Source organism: Nannospalax galili, unplaced genomic scaffold, assembly GCF_000622305.1.
Source record: "Nannospalax galili isolate Female #2095 unplaced genomic scaffold, S.galili_v1.0 scaffold867, whole genome shotgun sequence".
In the NCBI taxonomy this organism is placed as follows: Eukaryota; Metazoa; Chordata; class Mammalia; order Rodentia; family Spalacidae; genus Nannospalax; species Nannospalax galili.
The window spans coordinates 208,717-215,709 of NW_008355797.1; positions in this window are offsets into that span (position 1 = coordinate 208,717).

Consider the following 6,993-nt stretch of genomic DNA (forward strand, 5'->3'; position numbering starts at 1 on the left):
ACATAAGAAGAAGCTCAGTTCCAGACAGGAGAAACGTTCCTTTGAGTTGTTGGTCAGGGTAGTCCAAGAAACTCCCAAAATAACAGAGGCTATTGCCACACTCCTTGATTACCTCCCAGAACTTGAAGGTAAGACCCTATTGCTGAAGACAGGACATAGTTCAGCCATAGGACTTGGAGCAGTGGAGCTTGAACTGACCTGGAAGCCTTCTCCCTGAAGCCTAGTTCTCACAGTTCTGCAGGGTACTATGCAAGCTGCTAATGGACAAAATCAATCAACGGTCCAACTCAGATGTAAAATCTGATAACCACAGTGACTGGCAGAGCAAACTGTCTCTATTGGTGCAGTAATGGCACTTTTATCTAAAGGGTAATCGAGCTGTCTAATTAGACTTAAAGCCCTCTGAATGGGAGGGAACTCATGGGTGGCACTGTAAACATAGCCAAATACACAGGACTGGAAAGGTCATAGATCCTCGAGAGAACCCTATCTCTCTCATATCTCTAGACAAATGAAATTTCTTACTGTGTGCTAACTACGGATCTTCATATTTACAGACAAGTATACCGTATACCACTCATCAAAGAAGCTTCTTTTGGCAACAGACAAAGGCTATTACAGAGTTCCACAACTGGTCACACAGAGAATATATGTCTGAGAGATGCCCAACCCATTTACAATGAAACACATTTACAATGAAACCTCTACAACCTAAGGCTCACAGAACATAGTAAAATATGGGGGTAGGGAAAATACTATCACATTCCCTCAACTCTCATCAGTGACATTCTCTCATACAACAGTGTGATGCACACAGAAGGTCACAACTGGCTAAGTTTTAGACAATAGGAGACTATAGAATGTGTGTCCCTGGATAGGACTCCTGTATTAAACCTCACCTACCCACAGCTCAGGGACCATTGCAGAAGAGGGGGTGGAAAGATTGTAAGAGCCAGGGTTGGTATGAACATAAGGAAACAAAGCTTTCAGGTCTCTGGGAACTTGCTCACTAACTTGTAACAATGGTGACAGTATGCACAGTACCCATGCCTACTCAATCAGACAAAAACTCAGCACGGGGGGGAACTATTTACCAAGGAACTATTGGCCAGTGACTACTATGGGGTGAGGGAGAGCAGACCTTCTTTAAGGAAGTGACTCTAGATAGGCTGACTCTACTCCATTGGATGAGTTTGCACTGAAGAACATCTGGATATTTGACTGTTTAGGACTTAACATATATGACAGAATACCTGAAATCCTGTAAGGGGACCTATGGAGGGTGGGAAGTGGGGGGAGTCTAAATTTGATTAATATGTAATATATGAAATACACAAAAGCTCGATAAAATTGGGGAAAATAAAGTAAATAAATAAAAAATATTTTCAAATTGAATTCAATAGTATATTAAGAGGATCATATACCATGGCCAAGTTGGTTTAATTCCAGGGATAACAAAACACTTTGACCAATATCAACTTGAGGAATAAAGGATTTATTTGACTTATGTCTCACATTTCATTGGGGAGCCCAAGATAGGAACTCAGGGCAGGAACCCAGAGGCAGGAGCTGAAGCACAGGCCATGGAGGAACGCTGCTTACTGGCTTGCTCCCCTGGCCCATGTTCAGCCTGCTTTCTTATACAATACAGAACAACCTGCCTGGCATGGCACCATCCACAGTGGGCAGGTCCCTCCCACATCACTCAACAATCAAGAAAAAAAACCCACAGACATGGCCCCAGGCCAGTCCAATGGAGGAAATTCTGCAATTGTAGCGTCTTCTAACCAGGTGTGTCAGGTTGACAACTAAAGCTTCCAGCACATCCAGCCACGATGGAATCAGTATGGAAGTTCCTCAAAAAACTAAAAATAGGTCTACCGTATGACCCAGCAATACCAAGCTTGGATATTTACCAAAAAAAAAAAAAATACTAAGTCAACACAAGGCAGAGATACTTGAAGATCAATGTTCTCTGCAACACTATTTACAATACTAAGTTAGGGGACCAGCATCAATGTCCATCAACAAAAGAATGAGTGGAAGAAAATGTGGTCTATATGCAAAATGGAATATTAAATAAGTCAGTATCAAGAAAGATAAAAACCACATCTTTTTCTCATTTGTAGATTCTAGAGCTCTTTCCATGGCCCGGCTTCTTCCATTGTCTTATGCTACCTGCACATTCTCCTCTGGAGTTGATTTCCTTAAAATATAGTGAGTAACTCATCTATTGGCTCTTCTTATTTCTAGCAAAAAAAGAAAATAAAGAAAAAAGGAAAGAAGGAAGGAAGGAAGGAAGGAAGGAAGGAAGGAAGGAAGGAAGGGAGGGAGGGAGGGAAGGAAGGGGTGAGGGAGAGAGGCTGGGAGGGAGGGCTGTTAGCAAGGACAGAGGCAGCAGCCTACAGAAATGATTAACTAAATACTCCTTATATTTCAGGATATCTGACTGAATATCCCTATTTCATATGCCGAAAGATATCACAGGAAAGCTTATGGAAAAGGAGCAACCTTACTTTGAGGGTGGGATGGACATGAGAGAGGGAGCTCAATTTCTGCTCAAGGTGTATCAATAGACTATAGAGCCACATTGATCTCTAAATCTATCTTGATCATGATTTATTACACAAATCATTTTAGCACCATATAAAATATTATGTATTAAAAGATTTTGCAATTAAGTGTGGAGGAAGATACTGGAAGCCATGAGATTTTATACACATTCTATGCTGGATCTTTTTTAAAAGTTGTAGAATTAGAGTCCATGGAAAGGTGTGATTTTGACCAAGGAATTTTTGAAAACGGACAGAGTACTGAAAGTTCTAAACAGCACAGCCATCAGTCGAATGACTCAGATGATGCCAAGAACTCTGATGCTCTATTACTATGGGGGAAATCTTAGTCCATTACTTAAGTAAGAAATTTTAGTCTATCCAAAAATTCACCTTATTTTTTTCCTTTTAGCCCATTGAAAAGTACAAAAGTTTGTAACTACTGGGGTTCAGGATGTTTCATCTCAAAATATAAGTATAGAAGATCACACTATGCCATCCTCAAATACACTTTTCAGCTATGAATTACTTCAAATTGATTGTTTTTTAATGTTTGAAAATTTTTTATTGCGTTTTACAAATTTCAAGCAATACATCTCGATGAAATTTAGACCCCCTCCCCTATCTGCACCCCCATAATTTCCCCACCGGGTTTCACACATTCTGTCACATATGTTAAGATCTATCGAGTCAGATTTTTGTCCCTCAATGTGAGTCCATCCACTGGAACTTAATCAAACTATCTAGCACCACTCCCTTAAAGTAAACCGACTCTCCCTCTCCTAGTAATTGGATGCCAATAGTTCCTCAGCTAAGGTTAGTACTTCTTACACATTTCCCGACTTCTATGCTGGATTTCTGTCTGGTTTAAGCTTGCATGGGTCAAGTCAATTATTTTGAGAAATTGCTATCGTGCTGTGGCAGAGGAAACTGCCCTCACCCCGACTTAAGAACAGTATGGCCTGTATCTGAGGGCATGTACACAGCTCTGCATGTCAGGACCCTGTGGCATGGAACATCCTGTCAGATTATGTGTTGTCATATATGGAAGACAAAGAAATTGAACCATAAAGGGGAACTAACAGAGGGTACAAAGGGCTGGGCTCTTGCTTTGTTCAGAGCTCAGTTCTTTCGGGATATGAATCCACTGAGTGAAGTGTTACCAAAAATAAACTGCTTCCCGGAAGAAAAGGACTCTGTGTCTTGTGTCTCCGCACAAAGCACCTTCAACAGAGCAGTATCACTGAAGTTACCCTTCTGTAAAAGACATTCACGCTTAGCCAGGCATGGTGGCACACGCCTTTAATCCCAGCACTCGGGAGGCAGAGGCAGGCGGATCCCTGTGAGTTCAAGGCCAGCCTGGTCTACATAGTGAGTTCCAGGACAGCTGGGGCTACAGGGAGACCCTGTCTCAAAAAGACCAAGAAAAGGACATTTATAAAGGATTTTTATAATAAGCATGTCCTCCATTCCCTCTCAATAGCTCCCAAAGTCTTAACTTGTTCCAGGATCAACTCTAAAGTCTAAAGTCAAGGTCTTTTCTAAATACCTTCTGAAAAACTCAAAGACAATTCGTCCTAAGGCAAATTCTACCTCCAACTGCAAACCTGTAAAATAAAATAAATGATCCCCTTCCCCAATACTATGGTGGGACCAGAGTAACACAGACACACCCATTCCTAAAGGGAAAAGCAGGAAAGAAAAAGGGGGAACAAGTTCCGAGTCCAAAATCTAAAAATTCAGACATTTTAACTTTTGAAGCTTGAGAATAACCTTTTTGACTCCCTGTTCCACCTTCCTGACTCTCTGGAATGGAGATTGGACTCCCAAGGCTCCAGGTGGTCCCACCTTTATATATTGGTTGGGCACAGCCCAGACAGCAACTTTTATACATTGGAGTTGAAGCCTGCAGGTATCTCCAACTGGTGTTGAATGCTGTTGGTTATACAAGTTCAAAGTCTTGCAGGGTATCTTTCCCCAATAGCTAAACTAAGCATTGCCTTAATGTGGGTTCCTTAGAGTGGCCCTAGTATTGCATCTGTTGGGATTCTGAGATGCTCCCACGTATGGGACAGTTTGCTGTCAAAGCCATGAGGATACCTGAGACATCTGTGAAACCTAGGTGGAGATACCCGTATTTCCATAAAGTTTATACTATGACCTTGCCTGCAAAGGTCATATTACTATGTAAACATTACTATGTAAGCACTTCCTAGGTTTACTGCTTGGGCTCATCACAGTGTTGACCCACTAGGCAAAACTTGGATGGCTAATGGCCACTGTGCCAGAACAGAGCGAACTAAACATTTATGCAACCCTAAGATGTGAACCCCGTGATGCCACAGGTGTCTTGGGCTCCTCCTTTGAAGCAGTTTTGTCTTCAAGGCCATCACACACTGAACCTGTGGTCAATCTCTCTCTACCACAGAGATCCCAGAAGTGCCTTCAAGATCATTCTTTCACTGTCCATAGCATCCAGCTTCCTTCTAGGTATTGCAGATCATAGGGAAAGCAATGCAACATGGTCTGTACCTGAGTGCATGTACACAGGTCTGCCTGTCAGAACCCTGCAGCATGTGACATCCGGTCAGATTATGTGTTACCACGAGTGGGAGACGAAGAAGCTGAACCGTAAAGGGAAACTAACAGAGTATAAAAGGCTGGGCTCTTGGTTTGTTCAGAGCTCAGTTCTTTTTGGATATGAATCCACTGAGCCGGGTACTATCCCAGATAAACTGCTTCATCAAGTGTTTATTTACCCAGGTTCTTGGAGAGAAGTCATGTAGCACCACAAATGTTTTGCTTAGAGATCTCTGCTACCAAATATCCTCCCTCATCTCTGTTCTGTCTTCCACAAAGGTCAAGGACCACTAGGATGTGGACACAATTCTGCTACTGTCACTTGGTAATAATAATGGCCTTTCTTTCTATTTCTCTTCAGGCCTCATCAAAAAGCCCTTGTCAATAATTCTATAAGCATTCTGATTATGACCATTGAAACAATCACTAAAATGATTTAGCCCTCTCTACAGCTCTTGTTTTGAGGTCTTGCCAGAACCACTCTTAATTCTCTATTCATTGCAATAAAGGCTTTACCTGGCAGATATCTATAAATTCTTTTCTAACATTTTTATTGATTCCGTGAGAACTTCATACAGTATATTTTGATCATTTTCAGACCCCTCTCCATCCCCACCTTTCTACCTCACCCCCTAACTGCCTGCCCTCTATCGTTATTTGTCTTTTTTTAAGGCCTATCGAGTCTAATCATTTCCAAAATGTTCTTGGGTGTGGGTCTGCCTTGGAGTCTGACCAACCTTCCAGGTGACATGCCAGTAAGAAAAACTAATTCTTCCTCTCCCATAAGCTATCAATTGCCAATAGATCCTCAGCTAGGGATGGGGCATCTTGCCCACCTCCCCCACCCATGCTGGATTTTGGTCTGGTTTGGGTTTGCACAGGTTTTACATATAACAATCAGCAACAAGAAACAAGGCCAATTTAAGGCCCACTTCACAAGATGGACTCTATACCTGACACTCTTTCAGGGCCAAGAACCTGTGACTGGAGAAGTCGCAGGCCACAGGGGAGAGCCTACTACTGTTATTCTGCGAAATGGAGGTAGTATTTTTTAATTTAGAAATGTATTCTGTTTAATCCACAAGTTTTGCATAGCATTAGTTTAATAAAAATGAAAACAATGAAAACTACACTGTTTCAAAGTTCAGGCCCTTCCATCCTTCTAAATGCAGAAAATGAAAACTACACTGTTTCAAAGTTCAGGCCCTTCCATCCTTCTAAATGCAGGATTCAGAAAGTTTAAGAAAAGAAACGTGAGTAGGAGCCAGGACAGAGCATAAAACAAGTTTTATATAAGTAAAGGACTCTTCCTGGAACTAGTTGACTGCCTTTACAAAAGAAGAGGGAAAAAGGGGGAGGAAAAGAAAAAATCAGACAGAATAGGACAAATTCCAGCGTTTCAAATCAGCTTGTTAACAGTTACACATCAGTATAAACCCTCAGTGTCCTGGTGAACAGCACACTATCACGAAGAGCTCAAACTCTGATTTATTTCAGCAGACACTCTAGAGACAACAGGAAAGTTTGTGATGTTAAAACATTCGTTTACACCTTTGTGGTACTTCCAGAGCAGTCTGACTTCCAGACAAGCTTACAAACTGGGAAAGGTCAGAAGCATAACTTTTATGGGTGCTAAGACTCAAGTTAAGAGAAACTAAGGGAAAAAAGAGAGCAAACCTCTGGGAATAGGCAAGGGCATTTAAGAGAATCATAAGAATGCCAACAATATTTAAACCCCCTCTTTTATAAATTTTTAAAAATTATTTATTCAATAACCACATACTTAGAAGAAGCATTTCATTACAACAACATTGACATATTCAATAACAATTTCCAGAGCTAAGATGCATCTCTTTCAAAA